Source organism: Anguilla anguilla, chromosome 10, assembly GCF_013347855.1.
Source record: "Anguilla anguilla isolate fAngAng1 chromosome 10, fAngAng1.pri, whole genome shotgun sequence".
NCBI classification, from domain to species: Eukaryota; Metazoa; Chordata; class Actinopteri; order Anguilliformes; family Anguillidae; genus Anguilla; species Anguilla anguilla.
This window is the reverse complement of record NC_049210.1, coordinates 11,174,393-11,199,732: the sequence shown is the minus strand read 5'-3', so window position 1 is coordinate 11,199,732 and position 25,340 is coordinate 11,174,393. Positions and strand designations below refer to the sequence as shown.

The window sequence follows — 25,340 nt, the reverse complement described above, 5'->3', positions numbered from 1 at the left end:
ATGGATTTTACCCAGGCTGTTCCCAGTGATGCACCAACAATGTGTTTATGTTGTGTGTGTTTATGTTGTGTGTCCTGTGTGTATGTAAGTTTTCACAAACACACACATGCACGCACACACACAAACTGCTTGATCACTCTCCATCTACAATCCCTATCTGTGATATATCTATTCTGCATATGAAATATGTATTGCATATGACATAGTGCTTCATGCATTGAGGCCAGATGCATTTCACTCAGATGGGATAGGGCAGTCTGGCGATGATTCTGTCTTTCCAGATACATGTGTACGTGTACTTGCGTGCATGCGTGCAAAAGCAATGGCTGTCTTTAAGCACAAGACACTGCATTGTGTGTAAGGGGAACACAAGTGCCTTCTGGGAAGTTTATCCCTTTTGAAGGCCTTTTTGCGGTGAGCGAAATAAAATCTGTCTCTTCTATTTCTGCTCGCCGATGAGTGTGGGTGCTTATCGCTCATCACCGCAAATACTCCGTTATCTCCCTTCACTGCAGGAAGCCTCAGATATTATTACGTCCATTTAGCGCAGAACACGAAGTTTCATTAACCTCGGACCGTTATGTCGCTATAGATTCTTTTTCTCCCCGTCTTCACCTCTCCATTTTCATAACGTTTCACAAAAACCGCACTGTCCAGAAAAAGAAAAAAAAAGACTGAACGTTACAAAGAAATGACGCCGCAGAATCTTGATGAGGCAATCTCTGAAGGAGAGGAACAAAGACTTGTCTCTTCCTTCTTTCTACATTACGCTATGTCACTGATGGCAAGTGTGGGCTGACCATGAGATCAGAGAGCAATTAACTATCCTATCCCAAAGGTATCCCAGTAATTTAAAAAAATAAACTGTCTTTCTAATATATACAATGTTACTGATATAGCCCTGCAGTTATTATGGCTATGCCTTTCAAATTAGTCTGTGAACCTAATTTCAGATTCCATACTGTATTTTAACAATTGACTTGTGTGAAAATGTTATGTTAGAAAATAATCTACACAGGGACACTAGCTTATCAAAGGTAGTTCGTTCATACCTGCAATGCAGTCATCCCTCAGAAAGAGGTCAATAGAACCTTCTTGTCAGTCAATTATCACATCGCCCCAACAATGTGTCCCTACATTTCACATCAATTACTACCAATTAAACGCAGACAATGAACCGCAGCTATGTGGCAGACATTTTAATGGTATTTGGCAGTAACACTGTTTTTCTCTAGGCAATGGGAAATAAACATAAAAACTACAGTTACTTGCGCAAATATTATTTAGGAACTCAAATTAAATAGAAATGCAAGGTTGGTGATTAGATCGTCATCTGTTGTTTAACAGTCTCCTCTGTCATTCTTCGGCAGTGCTTTGTGTAAACTAATCCACAGGAAGAAACACATTATCCTGAATCAACTGAGTTGGTTGGAACGGACAAGTACGGTTTTTCCTTCTGTGCAATACTTGGAATGTTTTTCATCTCTTTCCCAGAACTCTCTCAGTGTCAGAGCAGTGCCTTGTTTATGTGTCAATAATTTTAATCAACTAATTCATAAGTACAGTATTCATCAAATCCAGGAATTGAGTCCAGCGGCGAAGTTGTCGAGTTTTACGATCCAGCCTGAACCTTCCTTGTGTTCAGACAAAACCCTTTCCTGTCTCTTGGATTTTCAATCTATAAGAGCTTTAAGCTTTTGTTTGATTGAGTACAAAACAACCTAAGTCTGGTTTGACTGAATTGCATATGCCCTTAACCTGGCTAAGTGCATTTAATTGAATTTATGGGTTACTTTGTGACTTGATTGTACTATTTTGGCTTAGATTTGATATTTCTGAAATGGGAGAAATATCAAGTTGGGGGAAAATGGAATGGAAAAAAAAGTATGTTAACCTGACCATTATGTTTAACTGGTTGCTGAACATGTTATAATGGTTTGCTATAAATGCATCCAGTAAAACATGTCTAGAAGGTCAAAAGCATTAATACCCTGAGGTCACAATCCAATAATTTATATTATTAAATCTGTGGAATGTGATCTCTAATCTCTTTAAAATGCAGTTCTCAACACTGGTGTTCTTTAATGCTGAAATAACCCAGACAAACCTTTTGTTAGTAATTGTATGCAAAAGTTCTTTCTTCAGAGTGGTTACATTTCCGACTTTCAATTATCAAAATTAAAATGATTCGGATGAATAAATTTAGTCTCAAATGTAAAGCCATTTAGACCGACAATTTCTCCACCTCCTTAAAACAATAAAAATCTGGACACATTTGGCTGACATGAAAGCTTAAAGTGATGAAGCAATTTCAGAAAAACTAAAACAGGCCCTGAGTAGTGCTCTGATGCTCACTAAAAGCGATGGCTGAACCTTACAGCCAAAGGTTCGAGCTTGGGCTGTTACATTTGTCATCCATGACTGGGAGTCAATATTGATGGGACAACAGGCTTTGATCTGCCAAGGGTAGGGTGGGGTGAATTTAAGTCAGCCAGTGTTCCTTATGTCACTGTTGTAAAGCTCCTCCCCACAGAGGCACACACAGGTGTGCACCCCTGGCCCTGAGAAAAAGGCCACTCCCCTGATTGGCTCAAGCTCTCTTACTGTGTGGTCTGTAGTATGGAAACTGACGGTGCATGACAGCAATCACTGAAATTTGGAGAGGGGAAAAAAGGGGAAAAGCGGAAAAAGAAGAAGAAACATCCGACTTAATCTGTGAACTTGGATCATGAAGACATTGACTTGGAGGCTGAATCAGGCAAAGTCCAGAATAAAATAAGCCATTCATCAGGCCATGACCCTCTGTTAACATCGATTTATCAAGGTCTAGCACATTAAGTACAGCTCTGGAGCCTCAATGGACTGCCAGTCTCTCAGGGAAAATTAGTTTTAGTACCATTTGGAATTGGACGTGTAGACAAAGAAGAATGTGATTATCACTGTTACAGATGTGTCTTCTCGGTTCACTTCCAACTAGCCTATTACACTGACCCATCAAGTATGAACATCCACAGTGTTGCTGCTCAGGAGAAACAAAGTCTTCAGAGAAACTGATCCATGCTAGTCATGTCGGAGCATATCCAGATCTTCCTGCGTCTAGATGTGAATCATTTATAGTTGCAAACCTCTGAAATCCCGATTAAATATTCTTCAAATATAAACAATGCACAGACTAAAATACTTGGAATGTCTTGATCTATTTCAAACGCTTACACACTATTTACACCTTCTTAACGTTGAGCTTTACATTATTGGATATGTGGGATTAGTTAATTTGACTTGTAAAATGTCACATTTAGCCATGCACTACGCTCAGACATTCCACTCTGAAAATCTGTGCACAGTATTTCTGATTAAATTGCAATTCAAAAATGCACATTTGCATGTCTTTGAGAATCCACAGACTGCGGTAGTCTGGCAGGATTGCCTTGAAGTTGGTCCAAACGGGAGCGCGCCATTTGGCAGCCGAAGGCCGTCATGTGGTATGGAGCCCCATATCTCCACTTAGATGTTCGGCAAGAAATTCACCTCCGCTGTGATCTCCCTCCAGATGGAACATGTGCAAATTTGAAATGGCCTGCAATCAGAGGAGCATGCAACAGGTGTAGATGTGAAGTCCAGGGACTGAAGGGTTAGATTTTCAGGAAACAAATAGCTAAAAAAAAAAAAAATCTCTCTCATGAGATACAAAACATAAAAGTAGGCTTCATCGGGAATACTGTTGTTAAATGAATTGTTGAAACTGCTCATCGTTAGGTAATTAACTGCACGCATTGAAAAATGGCACAGGCATGAGCCTCACAGAGGAGTTAAGTCATTAATGCATTAATGCAATATTAATACAGGGCACAAACAAGTAAACGATTAAACCCATGTTCCAAACCACATGGTGAGTCAGCTTGGATTAAGATGGCTTCTTGACAATGGTAACCAGCAGTCTCACAACACCCCTTTTGCACAGTAGCTCCAAAAATGAGCCAAAATCACCGACCATGCAAATTGTTTGCATATGCTAACATACAGCTGTGACAATCTATCCACACACAACAGCTCTGAATCCAGCCTGTTTTCATATGGCCATTAAACTCACTGCAGTGTAAGGTAATGAAAAGGGAAGATTGAATGAACATAATACCCTAAATGAAGTAGACATCTTCAGACCTCATAGATAAGCTAACATGAAATGCTGAGCATTCCTAAATACACTATTTGCCAGGAAATCCAGTCAACTACAAAGCACAATAAAACCTTTTTTACCATTCTCTAAAGAGCTGGCCTCGAAATCTGGAATGTTAGTTTCTGTGCCTGATCAAAGAGGTGAAATTCAGAGATTTAGACAATACATGAGCAGAACAAGAATTCAAACCAAACGAAGAAGAAATGGCTACCCCATTCATTCATCAGACAATGACAAAACCCTCACAGCAGAGAATGCAGTTGGTGCAAGGATTTAAGTGCTTCATTTTTGAAATCCATTGGCTCTCCCCCATAGAAATTTAGCCTCCTGTGTTATAATTAACATTTGAAGTTTATAGCTTTATTTTTGTTTCCCTTCCGTGCACTGCCAGTCATTTCCAAGTGCATACTTAAACTGATATTTAACAAGTAACCTGTGATCAATCCTGTCACATCTAATTTCAATAATATTGAGTGAGACAGGGCACTTTCAATCATACTGATGTAATTGCAACTTTCTGAGGTTAAAAAATTCCATCTTATGCAATAGACTTTTGTTAAGGATTTTCTGTATAGGCTACATCTAGTCACTGACATTTTAGCCCATCTACAACTTCATCAGCACAATGTGTCTAAGGTAGCCATGTTTAAATCAGTGCTATTTATTTATAAATGAAGATAAAATAATAGAGTGGGGAGCGTGTGACTAGCATCCTTGTTCATGTGGGTTTGAGAGAAAGAGAACAAGCTAGTCCTTATAAATTCACCATTTTGTCAGTTCACATGCACGCCTGTCCCCAGTTTGTGTATACAGTGTGCTTCATATGCAGGTGAGCCGTGCATCTGTACTATATGTACCAGAAAGCAATAGAAAACTGTCTGCTCAGTGGGGTGCACTAGGACAGCATACACCAGCAGCACAAGCGAATGCACACCTTGGAGGCATCTCAGTACTGCTGGGAGGAACACAGTTTGCATGGTACACCCTCATAAACAACTCGCACATAACACAGTGTATCATACAGCATTGCCAATGGAAAACCAGCACCACACATCCTGCCATCCACCATTTGTATATCTTTGAATATATAATGACAAAAGAAAAGAGGAAGATGAGGAAGTGCCAGAGAACACAACAGAGCCAGTCAGTCAAGAAGTGGTCAAGTGGGAAATCGGGCTTTGCTTGCTGTTATCTCTGCTATTTCAATAATAAATTATGGATAAGAACTAAAACCACTGTGGCAAATGACACCATTAACATAACATTGGAAATCCATAGATCTGTGCAGTTATTCAAGCATATCCTCTGTAAATGTCCCCATTACTACATAATGCATTTCTGTAGCTTCACACCGCACATTCTCAGACAAATTGGCCTAATAGCAATGCTGAGCTATGAAACACAATAACCCTGCAATGAGACTGGATGGGTTTGCACATAAAGCAGTGTTTGGGGATTGAAAGGCTTAATAGAGAGGACCACTTCAAATGACCATATTTTATGTAACAAATACATATTCAAATTGATACCTATACTCCTACATCAGGGTGTAATTTAACAAAGGAAGATAAAAACGTGCTTTTAGAAAGCGAAGTCCACCCACTGGGTAAATGACTCCTAGGTTTGCACATGTTTTATATTCTCCAACTGCATGGAAGCCATGTATTTGGAAAACATAAAACTATGGTGGTTCACACTATACAGTCCATCTGCCCAGTGAAAGAAACTGTTCAGTAATAACAGAAAGGCGAAATGAAACAGCCTCTCAGCCTATGTCTTCATCTACCCGCTAAGCAGCAGATCTCAGATCAACATTTTTATCTTCAACATCCAACACGAGGATAAAAAACTGAAAATGAAGGCTTTCACCCTTCTTTGAATGCCAGTGCAAATCCGTTTTTTATTAATGTTTGCTTTCCAGGGTTAAGCAGTGTGCCTATCACCAACCATGCACTCTGAAGAGTCAGGCACAACTTCGTATCGCTCTCGACTTTGTATACTTCCCTTGCCTCACAATGGACACTTTGGGATTAACAAGCAGCAGTTTATCTGCTTTCTATGTTTTACACAAGCAAGCAATTTGGACTCTGTATTAAAAATAAAATGCATGAAAGGACCATTTAATCCTTAATGGATAAACCAATCACTGTAATGAAGCATATTAACAAACAGTCTTGACCTCAATCTATTTTTAAAAGAAACCTTTTGTTCAGATCTTTGTTTATTTTGTTTACTAATATTTCCATTTCCTTTCATTTAGTTGGGCCTTGTTTTGATGTTCCACAGTTAATCATTGAATACAATTTTGTGTTCATTATCAAAACCGGCCTTCAATGGTATGTTCCGAAGGGGAAGGAAGAACAGAACTGCCTGTCACTAACCACTATGGTATAAATATAATATATGTAACAAATATCACAATAGTCTTAATATGACCTTCAGCAAATTTCAGGCATTCCTAAATACAAGTGCTTTTCTTGAGATATTTTACAGAGGGTCTGGTTTAATGTGAAACTGCTTCATAACCAATTGAGCATCATTTGCTCCTGCGGTATGACTTAAGGCATTAGACATCAAAACTACATTTAGTCAAATTTACAGAAATGTTTTATTTATTGAACTTAATGCATTACTACGACAATTTAGCCTTATATTTCTGCATCCTATTTCCTCTCTGATATAATGACTTTAACTGTTCATCCATTCACTCACTCCTACAATCACACACACACACACACACACACACCCACCCTCAGTTCTCTGTTGTGTGTTCTCTTCTCTATTCTTAAGACCAGCCCTGTACTGCCACGCCAATCAACCAAATTAGAGATTCAAGATCTGTGAAGATTTTTGAAAGCTGGCTGAAAGCCCATCCTCGCCTGCCTTGTACTATTAACCCTTTCTCACCTTTTATTTGCAATTTGCTTCTTTTGTGCTTTTTTTTTTTTTGCTCAGCTTCCTTCTTTGACCTTTCCTGTCAGATATTTAATTTTGGTTTGATTTTATTGGCAAATGTTGTAAATTAGGAAGAACAAAAGTAAAACTTACTTTTGAAACTAGCCAACATTTACCTAATTGAGAGGCTCTGGCTAATGATTGCGATTTTGGCAATCACACCAGAACAGCTTAAATAGTTTCAACGGAGTCATTGCAGGCACGGTATGTGGGTACTGAAAATCTCCCTTGATCCCCTGCCCCACAGGCATAAGCCAGAATAGGATTTTATTTAACCATTTCAAACATCACGTTTGGCTCGGCCACCAAGAATAATGAGGTAATCCACGATTATCACATGTACAGTCTAAGGTCTAATATTTCATTTACTCATTTACAAGACATTTAACTTTAACCTCCATTCCAGTTCCAGTTATATATTCACAAAGGCATACTATGCAGCTTTTCTAACTTGAAAATATTATAAAATAACCATGCAAATCACAGAATAGCGTATACAAAACACTTGTGAAAGAACTTAAAAGGTTGCCTGTTTTAGGAGAAAGGGAAGTAAAACATCTGAAAGGGCATACATTGCTTCTAGGGCTTTTGAGGAAAAAAGTTCCAAAACGGTTTTGACAAAGCATTAAAATGTTTTAACCTCAACTTTTTACTGTGTGACCTTGCCTATGATTCCATGTTTTGCTGTTTCTGTAGTGATTGCCTCAACCATAAGAACGGGGCATATGTTTTTCTTTGCAAATAAAAATCTTTGCACAATAGCTGAAAAACAGAAAATGATTAACTGAGGTGATCAACTTAAATATTGCAAGATGCAAAAGAAAGTTAAAGTGGAAAGACTTTGGGAAATTGCTTGCATTACCGGGTAGTGATTTATATACATTGCATTTTCTTATTAATGATAGGCTATTAGAAGCATTGCTCTCAGCTGTCATAAAAAATTAATTATGAAAAAAAAATGTTTATTAATTCATTACAACTGACATGGGTCACAAAGCATTCTTTCCGAGTCCCTCTACAGACAGGCATTCCGTGGCCTCTTGTTGAAATAATTTGTAATTAATTGTAATTACAAATGCAATTGCACTTAAAAACTAAAATATGAAAGTCTGTGCTTTTTATTATATAGCAAACATAAGTATATAACTGAGTGAATTACAACATCGAAGTCATATTTTGCTATCTGAATTAAATTAGGTTAATGTAGTAGCACATACTAATGTGTTATTCTGACAAAACCGAAATAATTAAAATATAATATTGTAACTATACAGCTGCAGATTGCCTAGTGATAAGCAGTGGCATTAATAAACAAATACATGGACATTCACACATTCAAAAATAAATAATAGTCTCACCTCTAAGTGATCATTAGTCATAACACTACTCATTATATTTCTGTTCAGAAAATATATGTGAGCGTCCCCCTCAAAAATCTTTTCAGATTGAGTTATAAAATCTGTAAAGACTCCCACACACAGCCTTAAGTGCAGATTCATAACACTCTGCATTTTTGTCGGGTATAATAACCAAAACCTTGAGTGGTCCCTTGAGTAGGTAACAATGAGTGCCAATTAGTGGCACTTTTATTCAATAGCACCACATTCATCAGTGTTCTATCCCACATAACATTTTTTCAATGCAATCAATCAAAATGAATCTCCATGATTACCCCTCTCCGTACCAGAGTGATATTTTGGTTCATACCTATTGAGGATCAGTCTTAAATTGTTACCCAATTTGGTATTGGTATTTATGTCAATACAAAGTACAAACAGCATAACTTTACACTCTGGGGAACATATTTAAAACAGGTTAGCCACTGTTATGACAAAATAAAACAAATTAATGTAAATGAAAATGGTGTATTTGTATACAATAGGAACCGTTAGGTATGTGTGAGATTTTGCACGTTGCAAATGAACAGAAAGTGTCCAGTACTGTAGCAGCGCCACAGTACGACAATCGACTCATAATCAACTAGCTGCAATAAAAACCTTTGTGAGAGAAGATTAACTGCAGGGCGATTCTCTCGTATTCTCTTATTGCATTCATTGGTGCCGTTTTTAATGAGCAACCTTAATGAGAATACTTAAGACAAGGCTGCTGTCAGTCTGGTCTCCAACCTGCCCAAACAGATACATGCCATACCAATTTAGACTACACTTCCCAGACTGCTCATGGCCCCAGATTTTCTCTGCCCTCCTCCCGATTGTGGAAGGACCTCTCCCAATCAGGAAGGGAATTTCCCCCAAACATCTCAAAGCTCCCCTTTTCAGATTAAACCTCAGTGTTTATTACCTTTTCCCTTTCTCATAGATCTTAAGACATGCACCTTCACCGAGACCCTTATGATTGCACCTTTGCATATCCCTAGCTCTGGCAGTGTTTATTTACCATGTGAAATGTACATTTACAAGTCATTTTACCTAAAATCATTTACCAACTGCTCACATTACATATTTACATATTTTGCCAATCAGATTTAACATTTAAGTTATATATTTAGCCGAAATATTATGAGATTAGTCAATTCAATCAGAAAATATGAACTAAAGGGTTCATTTGGCATGTTTGCTAAATAAACATTTACATTTAGCCTAAATCTAGAAGATTTAGGCTAAATCCTAGAAATTTTTTTAATGTGTTTTATTTGACATTTGGAACCCCATACAACACAACAAACAATCAACATTTTCTGTTCTATAACTGATAACCTGTAGGCTATTAAGTAAATGTGACATGTTTTAAACAAAAAAGTGTTGTTTAACTGTAGCTCATTGTTTTCTAAATACAGACATTAGCAGCAAGATGAAATTGATCTAATGGAGAAAAAACTACAGCTTGCGTTCCAGTAGTGTTTACTGATTAAGAGTACCAAATAGCAAAAGCAAAGCAGCAGTTGAGTTGAATTCACAGCTGAAATGGTCTGGTGGTATTTTGTATTACAAGCCATATCGATTCAAACGGAATGCTTTGGTAGGCCGATGCCTTATTTCTACCTACAACAGCTTCAGTCCACTAGGCTTTTTGCAAGAAATTGTCCTATTTCTGTAGGCCTTCTGTATGTCATAAATATAGAACAAAATTATAATGGGTGGCAGAGATTTTCTTCATGTCTAAACTCGGAGAAGTCCTGTCGCAGTGACTGAAATGAATCATCTAAGCGGGGGTTTTCAACCGATTTTGATCCAGGGACCTCCACCCTGGCTCAAAGGCTTCCCGGGGCTCCCATCATACGTTTAAAAGGGTTATATAAAAAAAGGTTTATAAAGATTGCAGACTGGTTGGGGGGGGGGGGGGGGGGGGGACAAACTGCACAGGCAGACCAAGGAAAATGCGATTGTGCACCAGCGGAGGGGAAACTGTGATTGTAGACGTGGGTGGCGGGGGGTCTTAGAGTAAGATTGCAGATCCCCTACAGTACCTTCTGTGGGGTCCGCGACATTAAAGGAACGCTTAATATAAATGCGTGATTAATACACGTGTTTATAGATATTTAATGTAGTTAGTGTGCAAACAACCTTGCCTGTAATGAGGCACTTGCAAAACCCTGTTCAGTCGATGGCAGTACTAATTAGACACAAATTCACACAGTGCCAATAAGAACTGTAGGAAGTGAGAATCAAACTCACATGGCAGAATCTACTGTACAAAGGCCAGTTAATAAAGTTTTTTAAAAAGTGTTATATGAACCTGCCAATCCAAAACAGCTTATTTCCTTCAAAATAATAAGCCCGCTTTTTTCTCTCCAATTGTCCACCACTAAAAATGTGGTCAAAATTTGATAATCCACAGGAGATATGTTTTACAAACAAACTACCAGGCCACCCAGACTACATAGGTTTACTGGATGAACATACGTATTCCATGCAATTTCATTCTTGGTGTATATTTTTATACTATTTTACACTATTTAATTTACAATACTGTGAATGGTAATCCAAGGGCCTCAAACATCTGTTCTGCACTGAATATAAGCAACACCTCTGCTAATTTAAATGAGTAATTTCATTGCTCCGAGAACACAACTAGGAAAAGAGACCTGGATATCTGTCAGTGTATTAAAAATGAAAATGTCTCACTTGAGTTAAATAACTGAAGATAACACTCATCTTTTTCAGCTGAATATGGACATGACACAGAAAAACAGCACCTATTTCCTAACTACACTACATTATGTTCTTGCCAACCATAATAGCCCCAATTATTGGTAGTAATTATGAAACAAATATCATTGAAACAATACATGTTTTTCAAAATCTGCACAGATCAATTGCTCAATCACTTTCCTTAACTATGTACCCCTTTTCATTGATAAGCATTATAATCCACCCATTGAGATAATGAATCCAAAACACAGAAGAGAAAATAGATTCACTTGGCAAAAAAAAAAAAGCCAAACTGATAGGCATCCAATCCATTGCGTACCAAGGTGTAGCTGCGGGTGACATTTTTCAAAACATGTTTAAAGGGGAAGTCTAGCACTCTGAATGACTATGGTACATTTACTTTTTAACTTTTTAATGTTCTGCAATGAGCACTTTATTATTAAGTCAGATTATGTGAAGGAGCGAGTCTGACTTAGAAAAATAAAGTGGTCACTGCAGACCCATCGCTTCCATTCCACTCTGCTGTTTCACAGCAGCCAGCCAGCAGTGCAGTATTTGCAGTCTTGTCAGAGTCAGTTCCTGAAAATAAGTTTTGTTCAGCAATGTTCATTTGAGCATCCTGAAGCAATACAATAGGACCCTCCTTGGGTGCTCTGTTTTGTTTTTACCACACAACTCATTGTTTTGCTCATCGAAAGTCAGCAGTCTAGTAATAAGAATAGCTTGAACAAACCAGACAAACCAACCTAGGGATTTCACACAAGCTTGTTCCAAAATGGCTGCTGCTGCACAAAAATGAGCATTAGTGAATTTCTCTAGCAAATACAAGTCAATTTCAAATTTGAATGCAGGGCGATATCTTTTCCAGGGTAAAACGCAAATGTACAAGAGTCAGATAAGAATAACTCAGAAACTTGTAAAATGTAGCAGTGCTTTCTGGAAGGAAATCAATGAAAAATGTATCTCTAGCGGTATGGTTCATTTGTTGGAATGAGTTTCATTCTGTGCTTTTGTTCTTTCTAGTAGGAGTCTAACATACGAAACGAAACACCCACACAAGATAAGCTAGCTTCCACAACAGAGAGATGGAACAAATTACCAATGAAAGCAAAGTCAGCATTCAGGCGAGGTTAAGACCAAGTTCCTGCATGCGGTTATGATGAAACAAGCACAGGCTCGGGACGATAGCAGGACATTGTGGTCCCTGTTTAACAATGCATAAGGCAGGCCTCAAAGCTCAAAGCAATGTCATCAACAATATTCCCAGCTGGCGTAGCAGTAGCACAACTTTCACTTAAAATTATGTACTTTTGCAACCAGATAGCAGCTGGGTAATTCACTTCATTATCTTGATAGTGCGCTAACTGTCTAGAGAGACACCCCTCTTCCCAACAAACGAAGCATGGATCTAAAGCAGGCAGGGCAGTCTCTGCATCTCGCTTGTATTTATAATAAAATAAAAATCTAGTAGAATTAGTTGGCAGGAAAGTTTTAGCCACTTCGCCATTCTGTTCGTGCTCCATTGCCTTCGCATTCATACATCACTTCCTCACATAAAAAAAAAAAAAATTAAATTAAATGTACTCCGTGATGGCCGCTTTTATTATTTCAGAGAAGTTTCCATAATGATAATAATACATTAGAAAGCTTAAGGTCTGGTGAAAACCCTCCTGACTTTAAGTGCTTAAACGTCTCCAAATGAATCATGTTCTCATGGTTTCTAGCTGAAAATGAGAAATTCTACTTGAGCCATTTAATGAATGTGACCAGGAATTAAATGGGATAATGCCCAGTTGAGCACAGTAATATAGCTCAGGGAGAGAGAGGATCTCATTCAGCAGGACATCCACTGCCTCATCGCTCAATGAAGACAGTAACTGCAGTGACTGCACACTTCAGAGGACACACTCACTAGGCTTGACTAGACATTTCATGGGATGGGATTACAGGTTTGACTGGTCATTCCAAAATGGAGAGGAAACAGGATTGGGGAAGGGAGGAAGAGGGAAAAAAACAAGCAAAAAGACCCAATTGACCAGTCAAGGACTGGTCTATTAGGACCAGTGATAAGAGTGTACCATGGATGGACATAACAAAATGATACCAAGGAATTAAAAATAAATAAGAAATGAAAAGTCCACCCAAAAGGAACTCACTACGAGCCAGACAAAGAAAAAAAGAAACAATTTGGAAGTTCAGGCCGCCCCACAATGGAAAGTTGGACCTGAAACATCCCCAACCTGCCAAAAACAACTAAAATACAACTAACTGAAACAAACTGGAAAACAAAGAAAATCCACAAAAGCAACTGAAACCAGCACTGAACAAAAACAAAACTACCAGGGCCCAACAAGAGGGATGAATATACTGTATAGGCTTTAGAAGGTTAGGCAAGGGCATTTCCCAGGAAGCATGGGTCTAGGTGTTTCCCAATTGACACAGGTGTAAATGGTTCCTAATCAGCATGGGAGAAGGGGAGAAGACTCCTAAGCAGTCTTGCACAACACTCCTGAGAAAAGGGAATTCAGTTAGGACCACTGTCATCAAGCATGTTAATATTAAGACATGTTATTGATTTTAACTACATTACCGAACCTGCCACTAACTAATCTAACTAATCTAAACTTTTATTAAAAACAAAAGTAAGAATTTAAAAGTTCATTGAATACCGCATCCCCTTTATTCAACGCCAGCTTCAAAAATATATATATTAGCAGTTTTCTAGATGGCCAAGTCTCGGCCACCTTTTGCCAAATTGGATGAATATTCATGCTTATCAGTAGTCAGCTGAATCATACGGCTGCCTAAAAGTACTGTATCTCTCCTACTGTAGATGAATTCACAAAGCCAATTTACATGGAGGGGGGCATGTTGAAAATGAACAAATCTCTCTTGAGAAGAAATGGCGACAGTTCTCAGTGCTAAAATGTTGAGAAAATAATAATTTCCTCAACATTCTAGTTGGCCCCTGGAGTATTTTACGATGACTAAGTCCTCATCCATGCTTGGCTCTGCTTTCAATACTCCAAAGTAATTCTAGGGGTGATAGTTATTTTTCCAGCACCTTAATCTTGAAAATTAAAAAGAAAGTTCATGTAATAATAACTTGGTTAATCCAAAGACTAAACTTGATGAATTAAAATTATTCAAAGATGAAAATGCACATTCTAATAAATGAAAAGGATGGGGGGCGTTCATGGGGTGCATCCTGCCAAATCGCAGGCTTCTGGCATGGTGATGTGCAGTATGGTCAGCTCCCGGCCATGCCAGTTCCCATTACGGTCAGCATCCCTGCAGGGAGATGCATAATTGTCCGTGAACATCTAAATGTACATGACAATGCAAGACCTGGATAAATGGCACTGTGTAAGACCCCAATATAACAAAACACAATGTTTAGCATAGTGAGTTAAGTACATTACATGGTCTGGGGAGGATGTTTTTCTTCTCACTACAATCATTTGCCAATGGAAATATTTGCTCAGAATTCATTCAGTGTGGCTGTGTACCATAACGGTTAAGAAACTGGATTTGTAATTCCAAGGATTTAGGAATCGCCCGATTCCCAGGTGAAACACAGCGGCAATACTACTGAGCACAATACCTAACCTGAATTCAGTAACTATCTAGCAGTAGACATTGATTATATGTAAAAAGAATGTAAGCTTGGCCCCTCTGGGTAAGAAAGCGATCCTCCGAAAAAGTGATCCTACGAAAAACCGATATGGGATTTATGACACGTGCAAACCTTTTTTTTTTTTTGCGTATCACAAGTGTATGAGATGATGAATGCTGACTGTTTGTAAATTTTAGGCATTAATCCCATTCATGTCATTAGCATAAGAAAACAGCCATGAACAAATACAGATTTGGAAAAAAAAAAAGGAAGATAAATCCCGAGATGTTCTTGGAAATGTTCTTACACGCAGTTTACGATCAAATGTGATCGTACACATGTTTCGTGAATGAGGCCCATTGTGTCTGATTAAGTTAGCACCATTCCCACTGAGGACGATCTCTGGGACACTTCCTTTGCAAGGCAAAACCACTGAAGCTGACAACACTCTGGCTCAATAGGGACTTGAGATGGTGGCCATTGACAGTTGTCTCTGAGGACATGACTTTCAGGTTTCCCAGGGAGAGCGCCGGCAGTTTCTAACAGAGAATTAAAGGTAATGTCAATTTACTCTCTCTCATCAGCCAATAAAAACAACATGATCCCTTAAAGGTAACTTACCCATATTCTCTCAGTTTGTGAGATGTATCCATTTCTCCTGGTTCCATGCGGTTTGCATCACATGCAGGTGTTGCATTGCTCACCCTCAAGTGCTTAAATGGACTCAGCTGAAGACAATATCCAATACCAAACTTGTCCATTCTATCAAGTTAATCCCAATTAAATTCCACATTGTTCAATTTTGAAATCTGCCAGGTTTAATCGAGTTTGCTGTTGCAATCTTTATTTTCATATTACATCTAAAGCCTCTTCAATAGGTCTTAATTAATTGACTGAACAAGATACCGAATGCAAGATACAAGCATACTTGTATCTTACCCCAGAACTATTTACATGTCACTGGTATCAATCTGATGTTGGGGGTTCTGATTTTCCACAAGACACAGTGCCTTCCTCCATATCTACATCAGCAATATTAGTTAGTAAACACCACTATGAATTGTTCCAGCCAGAAAGCAATTTTTTCACTGCATCCAGGGGTGGGAAATAATCTGTCTTTAGGCCGCGACACAGTTAGGCATTGATCCTGGGTGGGCGTGAGGTGCTGTGCTATATAAAAGTCCTATCATATTTCCTTTACCGCACCCCTCGACCAAATGAATCAAAATGGTTTTTACCATTCCAGCCATTTGGGAGGGGGAGGAGAAAAATCAATGCCCATTATAACCCATTATACTTATCTGTCACAACCAATTTCAATCTCCCAGCATTTATATTTCCTCAGCCTATAACAATAATGTTAATATTGACGCCCATATGCGAGTGATGTGATCAGGTTCTGTGGGAGTGAATATCCTACCTTTCCACTTACTGTGTACAATTTGCCGGTTTTTTTTGTTGTTGCATTTTTCTGGGATAAAAATGCAAAAAATAATAATAATTCTTGTCCAGATGGCTGCTTAATTAACTTCTCCAACTGGCAGTAAATTTTACCGTGCTTTTTTTAAAACTAATAAGGCAGGCTACCACTGAATACCAACATTAAAATGACACATAGAATTGCCCCTGAACTTATGATGCAGCCTAAACATGGGCTATGTGTACTATGGAAATGTACTCTTGCGCAGAGGAGAACTCACAATAGGCTATGTCAGTTTCATGGAAAGGACAAATGACATTTTCAGCAATAACAATTACTGTAGTTATGAACAACAATCTCAAAAAGAGATTGAGGCCAAGTAACAGGCAACACACAACAAAATAAATTAGTCTACCAACTTGATTCTCACACTCCCTTTGTTCCTATTAAATTAGTCCAATAGCACTACTCAATTGCCACTTTTTTATTAGGGCTAAACCTTTCACCAACTACCTAACTTTTTCTGTTGTTTGAGTCTGTTGTTTGTAGCCAACTAATTATACAGTATATTTTGCAGTGCTGGTAACATGTAACATTTCTATCACTACCACTCATTCTTGAATACAACTAGTAGTGACTACGCAACATGTGACCGTTTAATTGCAGATAGCTTTTTGGACAAGCTGAAGTGTTCAGAAGTATTTTGATTCCATTGCAATTTCTCTTTGAATCATATCTTGATATCATATGAAATACTTATACACAGGGAGTACAGACATATGACTTGGGGGTACCATTGGTCCAGGACAATCATTTTTCACTATTATAAAATATTGAATAAAGATACATTTTAATTCAAGAATGCTTCTAAATTTAATCAACATGTTTACGGCTTTAGAATGCTTACCCAAATGAGTGAATGACAGATTCCACACATCAAAGAAAACCATTGGTATGTGAAACTGCAGCAAACATGCAGTGATATGTTGGCACCAACACCAGTGATATTACATCATCCTACTGTGATCAAGACACTTGGTTTGCTTATTTAAGAAGCACATCTGATAATACGCAGTGAGAATTCTGTGCTTTTTTAATTTACCTTCTACAGACAACAAAGGCCCTATAACAACATCCTGCAGGACTACAGAAGTTCCTTGAATAAACTGACCTGAAACCCATGGTAAATTAACCTGTCCTATAGGACTTCGCTGTGTGGAATGCTTTACATTATTGTTTCACCATTTTCCTTTCCTGTGGGTGCATCCGCTTGCATCACTGTCAGGAATGATAAGATAGAATTCTCGAGCCAACATTTCACGCTTTATGTACACGGCCTTATGTACCGTGACACTATCCTCTAGGGTTTGACCTCTGGCATATCTTTATGAAAAAATATTCCACCGGTTGTTACAGAGGTAATTCATAAGGGAAACTAGAAGGTAGAAATTCAAAAAAGATAAAGATAAATACCAAGGGGGGGGGGGGGGGGGGGGGGGGGGGGACAACTGAAATGCAATCATTTCACCAAACAATTCTACCCTCAATCCAGCTCACAACTTCAGCCTGTACAACTCTGACAACCAATTTACCAAGTGAACATTTCAAAAAAGTGGTCACAAACCAAGTTTTAAAAGCACATTATGAATCAGTCATCTAGCTCTATGCACACTGATCTCATACAGTAGATGAGTCCTGAGAAATGCACTCTGGGACATGAGGCATATTGGTATTCCTGCCATGTGCAGGTGAAGCTAAGCCTAAGAGACTGAATTACCCTGTAAAGTCGGGGTTCTGTAGCCAGTATCATTCCAACTGCAACGAGAAGGACGGCAAACAAAAGAGTATCAATGAGCAATGCACTGTAGTTTGATTCACTGACCTCACCCGATACACCAATAGATCACAGCGATACTAAATCCAAGAATTTGGCGAGTGAGATGACTCTCACCTGGAAGTGCAGTACTGTGGTCAGGGCACCTGACATGGAAAAGGACATGGTCCGTTCATGGAAAAAATGCTGTCTAAACATGCTGTCTGCCCAGTTTGAATTTCATGGCACGTTTCCACATATTTTTTATAGTATTTGCGTAACAACACAGGAAGAGGAGTTTAATTCAGTTGGAAAAATGGATGTCTGAATAAACAAAATTGTTTCCAATCCTTCGCTTAAGAAAAAGCAACTGCTACCAATGGCAACAACTTTATTAGTATTGATTAGGCTACATTGTTAAGGCCACAAACGCATATAATATGCACTTATCTTGATGAAAAAAGGAGTGAAAACTATATAAATTTCCATTTGTTTAAAAGCAGTGGCTGATTTATGTCATCCTTTCTTTTCCAAAAAATGCAATATTTTACAATAACTGAATTTCTTGAATCATCACAATATGTCATTTGTTGGAGGAAAAAAGCCATATCAACAATAACCAAATGGCACCAAATCCTCAATGACCCCAAAAGTATTATTTCAATCTTGGGAAATTCACTTGGAAGAAAGAATATAAAGTGGTAATGTACTGGCACTAACAATATCCTCAATCTGCAATAATACAAATGAGAAAAGGAAAGGCTTATCAGAATTAAGTGATAAACCATTTCATTTAAAATATTGTAGATTTGAATAGGGTGTATATTCAGTACAATCATATGCAGTTTGTATAAAGTAGGGTAAAATAACACTGGACAGTGTAACAGCCTATAGTACCCTGCAATGAGGAGGGGGGTGTCAGGACTCCCTTTATAAATGGACTTAACATGATGGGGTTCACACAGGTCATCTACAATAGTTATAACAAATAAACCAACCAACCAACAAACAAACAAATAAACCAACAACGGAACAAACAAATATATAAATGAAGCTGGATTATAAACATAATTTAATCAAGAGAGCCAAAAAGTCAATTTATTACATGAAGGCATTGTACCTTGTTTGGTATTTTCCCAGTTTCACAGGACCAGTCATTCTCAATTGGTTTCATCTACCTGCTTTCATCCTGAGCAAAAAGTCATATATTTTAAAAGCATACAGTATAGGACAGTATAGGTGCATGTCAAGTGTTTTGTTTTGAGAAACTCTGGTAAGACTCAGTGGAAGCTATTCTCTCTAGTCCTGAAACTATAAATTAATGTGAGAAAAGAGTACAGCCAATGAAAACTAAACCAGCTTTCATTTCTGAATATTTTATAATTAATGTAACTAATGTAAAATTAAAATACTTATATAATTCATGTATTTTATATAATAAGTACAATGGACCTCATGTCACAGATTCTGTTACTAAATGAAGGACTTGGGTCCTGGTAAATGTGATTTTCCACATTCAAAACATGTGTCCTAGTGAGACAGTGCTTGTGGAAAAATAGCTGCTTAAATCTCTGACTGCTGAATCTTACAGTAAGAGCAAACTAGTTCACTGGAAATAGACCACAAAGCAGGACAATTTCTACAAACCCGCTGGTTTACTAGATTATGACAACGATTTTGCCAAGAAAATTGCTGAGATGAAAACTGTGAGAAGAGACCCTACCTAAATACTGTGGCAAGACCAGCACAGACAGAAATGGCTAGCTAAAAATGGAAGCTAGTAAATACAAAGATTTTAGCTGAATGACTTCAAAGTGACCGATTGTAAGATGCACAACAGAAACCTCTGACTTCAAGGAAAGAGATTATACTGTAAAGCAAGTTGACTTATATTTCCATCTGTAATGCTGGCGAATTGCTCAGGCTAGGGATGCATACGGCTTCTCATTTTCAAGGTAGTTGGCCAGCTCAAGACAAACAGCAGCGATGTAAAGAGGGGTCAGGTTCAATTGAATTTTCAACTCAGACCTGTCGAAATCCAGTCAGTGGAATATGAATCTGAATATGAATATGGCTTTCAGGAGATTGAATTTTCTGCTGCACCAGGACTGGTTAAACAGTGAATGAAAAAGAGGAGCCCCAGTGGCAGACAAGCCTCTGCCACACGACCACTGCTGTGTGGCAGAGGCAGCCATTTTCTCCCAATTACCATTGCTATTGTTGGCAAATGTGAAAATCAGTATCCCGACCTGTGAGGTAACATGCACCTTGCCTTAGAAACCAGTGTATTTCTTGTTCAGCAACTGTAGATACTCACCCAATACAGAATACTACTCACACAACGTGATACAGAAAATATTTTAAGCCTTTTATGTTATATAGCCTATGTCTTTTTTGGTATAGGCATGGCACTGTGACTGAAAAAATGTCTTGATGGAACATGAACACATTTATTTTATTTATAAATAAAATGATCATACAGTAATTATATTATCATTATAATATCAATATAAATAGGTGCAACAACAACAAGAGCAACACACACACACACACACACACACACATTTCCTGCCAGAAGAAAGATAGGACTCAGAAATGGTCCTCTCATTTCAAATAATCATTCTCTGTTGCTATGACTACCCGCAGCCTCTCACTGGTTAGCACACACTAACACCCTTTTGAATGCAAAAAAATGTATTGAATTGATTTCTAAAGAAAACAAAACAGAAAAAAGAATCTTTAAAAGTTCAAAGTTCACTGTCGCACCAAACAACTGGGAAGATCTTTTTTGAACAGACGATTGGTATATATATTGTGAATCTTCAGAATAAATGCAAATGCAATAATTTTATTATATGTAAAGCCAGTCATCACTAAGACTGAACAAAGAAATAAAAGTCTCTAATCTACTGAATGAGTTTTCATCTTCAAAATTCATATATGAATTCATGTTTTGTGTTATACTGTATACGCCTGGACAAATCTTACTTGAATCCAGGGCTTGAGTTTTTCCAGGGTCCAGACTTTATACCTTTATGACATACCTTTGGATAGATGATTTGCATCTCATTTTGACTATATTTTATTTTCCACACTTTCTAGATAAACCTTCACCAAGCTTCCATAGAACACTACATGGCATTCAGATTAAAGGGCTGATATCATTCACTTGCAGACATATATACATAATATAAAAAAAATAAATCCACAAATCCAAACTGCAGGATTTGGAGAAAAAAAAAAAAAAATTATATATGTGTATTCTTCAGCTGTATTTTGATTTGACTAAACAGAACATATTCATCTATAAATATTGATGATAATAAACATGTTTATTAGATACTGAAGGTTAATGGAAAAAGAGCAGCATAGGGCTCCTTATACCACATTGTGAGCACATTCAAACAGCATAACAATCATAAGCATTCAAGGTTGATTACTAATTCACGTTTTGCCTTGTGCAGACAATAAATGAAGTAAAAAAAGAGCAAACATTCAGACACGACACGGTCATAGAAAAGTGACAACAGAGAATTCTCAGCGACGGTAAATTTCCTGTTTGATGAGTGCACCCTGTTGAGAACCGTGCAACGGAGGCTCCAGGACTCCCCGAGATTGGTCATGAATAAGGGAGCAGTCTATCAGACGGCTATGCTTTCTTCTCTCCCGCCATACGGATGCAGGGAAAAGGGTCTAATAAAGGCTGTGCGTGGCATCACGTCGATGGTGATGTCATGTTGCCTGAAATATTATCCAATGGAACAAAACGCACGTACAGTGAATACATCTTTTTCTACACCTAGCCTGCTGTGTTTCGGGGTTGCCAGGTCTGCCGGCAGTCTGTCATAGTCAGGAAATAATGTGGGAGACTGACTCCTTGAGCTGTTTGGATATGCTGAAGTCCCCTTTACTTGCTTCGGAATGAGACTCTGCTCCACCAGTCTTTGCAACTGGCTAATTTACAGAACACAGAAAAGATTGTCATAAATTCCAGGCTTCAATAATTATAAGCAATTTAAAAAAAAATATCCCAAAGACATGAAATAATGTATGCACTTTTTAGGCAGCACTTAAAATATTTATTTGTTTAGACAATAGTATTTTATTATGAAGAGACTATGCCGTGGCAACAAAGGACAACTGAAATGTGACCATAACACTGACAAAGTATAATGCGTAAAAAGTCTCTGCTCTCGTGAGCAAGTACTTACAGAATTCATCAAATGCAAACTTCATGTACAGTACATACATCACCTGTATAAGCCTGATCAGAATGTTGCCACAGTGAAAATCTAGGCCCTGATCAAGCCAAAAATCATTTGACATTGCTAGGTTTCAGTATGGCAGTTTCTTAAACAAAGTGACTCTACTGGAGAAGGGCAATATGTTGTGATAAGTCCAAAAAATAATTTGAATTAATTTCACAAAAATTTCCCAAAGAAGTGATTATGCTTATGATGGTGCTGACTTCCACAACAGGAAGCGGACAGTGTATTGTGAAAATGTCCATAAATCAGTAACAAAGCCCTCCACTGGAGCACAAGTTTCACAGCTAATGTCAATGTTACATCTCTTGCTGAGGGTCAACAGTTGTTATTGGACTTAAATGATGAATTACATTCCGCAGTCTATGGACCTCACACTTTTTTCTTTTTTAGAATGAATATTCTAAGAACGGTCCTGCCTATCTACCATCCACTGCAATTTAATTTCAGGACTCAAACGCGCACAGTAACCTGTTCAAGGTGCCTACAGGGGTTTGACAGACAATTAACTGAGAAATGCTCTTTGACTATGTTCTCGCTGGCTATCTCATCTTGGGTGGCGAAACTAATTGCCTATGAAGTTGCTTTTGCAACCGGCTCTCCCAGTAGAGATAGCGCTGCCCCGATGATCGCCCGTGTTGTCTTTCATTAGACAGTTATGTGATTATTCAATATAGGAATAGCTAATCCTATGGGCCCTGGTATAACTTTTTGGCAAATTGGTTCAGGCTTTCTGGTTGGATAACAGGCACCTAAGAGCAAGCCAGACAATTGAAGAAATGAGGTGACATTAAAGTAAAGGTTAATTGATGTAAATGGCTTGTCAGACAGAACAGAACAAGCTATCTGGATGCACAGGACAGAGATAACAAGGTTTTTTTTTTGTCCCATACCGCATGGAGCCCTATGCTTATTCAAAACTCTTCAGTTATCAGATATCTTTCTTCCTTATTCACTCTATCCACCACTTAATAGGTAAATTACAGACTTCAGAACCTTTATGTCAAATTAGCATATGAATCTTTTAGAAATAAGGAAAATGAAAGTGGTAAAAAGAAATTCTCAAACAACAAAATGACATTAAATGACTGGCCAAATTCAAGGCCAAGTCCTTTGAAAAGCACCAAATCCATTAAATGTAATTTGTTACTGTAATGAGAGATCTTTGAAGAAAGTTGAGTGAATGCACAGAGTTGAATAGGCTTCTGTTCAACCTAGCCGAAGCCAAGATTCAGTTTCAAAAAGGTAGTTGTGCAAGCGTTACTTTTTTGTTTGTTAATTAAAGAAAAATCTAGCCTACTTACTTCTACATTTCAATGGCCACCAACTACTGTTGTTTTAGTGGTGAGAAAATGTGAAACTTACTTATATGCTAATCAAGGTTACTGAAGATGTACACCACAGTCAGAATGAATCTTAGCGTGAAGCCATCCAAATGTCTGACTGCTGTGCAAATCACTAGGAAGAGGGAAACCCTGATTAAGCATCTGCTTGTGCGAAGGAGGAAAGTGCTGTGCAGCAACCCCCTATGGTGAACACATCTCATCAAGCACCTTGTTTCAGTTCTGCTGTGTTCTATAAAATGGCTCCAGTGACTCCTCTTGGGCAAGAAACAAAAGGAGGTTTCACATTTCTTTCTGTGACGTGTCGCAATCCGTCATTGGTCTCCGGTGCCACGTTCGTTAACATTTTGGGTCATTAATGCGTCAAAAACCTAATTAGGGGAACCGAGTGACCTGCTGAGCCTCTTGTCAGAATATATTACAAACACAAGTGTGGACTGTAAATGGCTCAGACATTTACAAAGTTCATATGTAGTTTCCTACTGTCATAGACCGTGATGATTTACACTTTTTACCCCTCCAATAGCGTACTGATGAAGTACAGGAACTGATAAAAGTAATTGAGGTCTTAAACACAATCATACTTTCTTCATTACCTGTCAGAAATTATATAAATTATAATGTATATAATGTGTAATGTAAAGCAACATTTTAAGCTGTTAAGTGAAATGCCACAGAAAATGTGTCCCTATGATACTGAATGGTAAAGAAAGGCCTGGAATAATTTAAGATGCCTTTTGAACCTGAGGACACCACCACGGTAATCATAGTAATAATTTGATGGGAAATGGGAAGGATTTATGCCCTCTGAGTACAAATGAACAAATTAGGAAATCATTCAAGGTCACTGTGAATTCCACTACCCATTCAATAAGACATGTCTTTCAATACTTGGACATTTACAAACTCTATAAACTTCTACATATTGCACTGTAATGGTGTGTGTGCCCTGCGATAGACTGGCGACTTGCCTCTCGCCCAACGCACACTGGAATAGGCTCCAGCACCCCCCAGCAACTCTGATAAGTGAGTATAGATAATGGATGGATATTGCACTGTGAAGAGAAGGGAGTTGTCTAATGAAGCAGCACTTTGAATAATGAAAGCATATTACATTCAAGATATCATCAGGGCATATAATGATCTCTGACATTCCATAATCTTAATCTCTCTTTTATAAAAATTCTACTTAGATCAAACACACAGCTCTCCTTTTGTATGTATATGGCTTACATTAAATTAATTTAAATTAAAAATTGCTAGGGAATTCTATCAGTAAGTGGGGAGAAAGCTTTTAAATGTGCCATCTAAAAACTGCAGGAATTTCTGTAGATAACTTGCACATGAAATGTTGGCTAACTTACCATATAACTAACTGGTGCTGCTACCTGGATACTTAGGGAGCTAGCCACTTCTCAAGAACAAGCTTTTGAGAATTTTTTTTCCCTTCACAGTCTATATAGCTTTCAGGTGCAGTGAGGGAATGAAAAACCCTAATTTCGCTCTAGATTGGTCACATTTAACATTTGACAATTTTTCTTCAACAAAATTAAACACCAGTGAAAACGGACATGGTAACTGCATTCTCTTTAAATTTGGCAAAGTTCAGGGGGCTGAATATTATGGGTCAGAGAGAAGA

At 38.0% G+C, this 25,340-nt stretch overlaps 1 long non-coding RNA gene across 4 annotated transcripts in view; it reads right to left on the bottom strand.

Moving 5' to 3' along the window:
* Nucleotides 1-25,340, bottom strand: part of LOC118206451 — a 191,401-nt gene that overhangs the window by 71,580 nt on the left and 94,481 nt on the right. Inside the window, exon 3 of one of the 4 annotated variants that reach the window (XR_004761195.1) lies at nucleotides 1,041-3,577. The exons of the other annotated variants lie outside the window; for them this stretch is intronic. This is a non-coding gene — a long non-coding RNA (uncharacterized LOC118206451). Of the gene's footprint in view, nucleotides 1-1,040; nucleotides 3,578-25,340 lie in introns of those variants that run through there. 4 annotated transcript variants of the gene reach the window in all.